Source organism: Pyxicephalus adspersus, chromosome 2, assembly GCF_032062135.1.
Source record: "Pyxicephalus adspersus chromosome 2, UCB_Pads_2.0, whole genome shotgun sequence".
NCBI classification, from domain to species: domain Eukaryota; kingdom Metazoa; phylum Chordata; class Amphibia; order Anura; family Pyxicephalidae; genus Pyxicephalus; species Pyxicephalus adspersus.
The window spans coordinates 92,232,596-92,233,405 of record NC_092859.1 but is presented as its reverse complement, the minus strand read 5'-3'; positions in this window follow the sequence as shown (position 1 = coordinate 92,233,405).

Below are 810 nucleotides of genomic sequence, written 5' to 3'. Positions count from 1 at the left end.
TAAGGCTTCTTTAAAATTATGTTTGTCCTTCTCTGGATCCCTTTTCTTATTATGGGTATCCAACAAGCTTTAGAAGCTGCATTACATGTTGTTACATGAGTCTACCTACCCTATAGACATTCAGATTCTTTGGTATAAGAATGTCTATTCTTGCTTGCTTGTTTTTCCAGGCTTCTATTTTATATTTATCCACACTAAACACAATGGTCAGATTTATTAAAATGCTCCAGCTGACCTGGAACCAATTTCATAAAAATTATTTGCTATTAGTTGGCAAATGTTTTTAATATTCAACCAGGTCCATTCCAGGGTTGTTCAATCCATGATAGTCTATCTTCTTCAGTCTTGAAGAGTTTTAAATTATCCAATTTGTCAAGGAGCATTTTCTTAGATTGAATTTTTTTGAGTTGTTTGCAAACATATATAAATATTATCTACAACATTTATGAAGCAAATGATAGATGAATGATAAAGCTGAATCTTGGAGGACAAAACTTTAGCAAAGCCAAAACATAATACATTTATAGCTGCCCTTTTGTTTTTTTTACGATGATTCTTTATGATAAAGAAATGTTTCATTATGTTTTTCTATTTATATTTTTATCCCTTTTCTGCCAATTGGATGTAACCCATTAGAGATAATCTATAACAAAAGTTTTACATTTAGCCTTATATTTATTGCCCATATGGGAATAAATTGTTGTTTTGCCTTTTTTTGACAACATTTGCTACCAGTTGAAATTCTGGAGAACAGCCTTCAACATGAGAGGATGCTTTGACCCTTTTTAAAATAGTTGTTTTTGTCCTTCC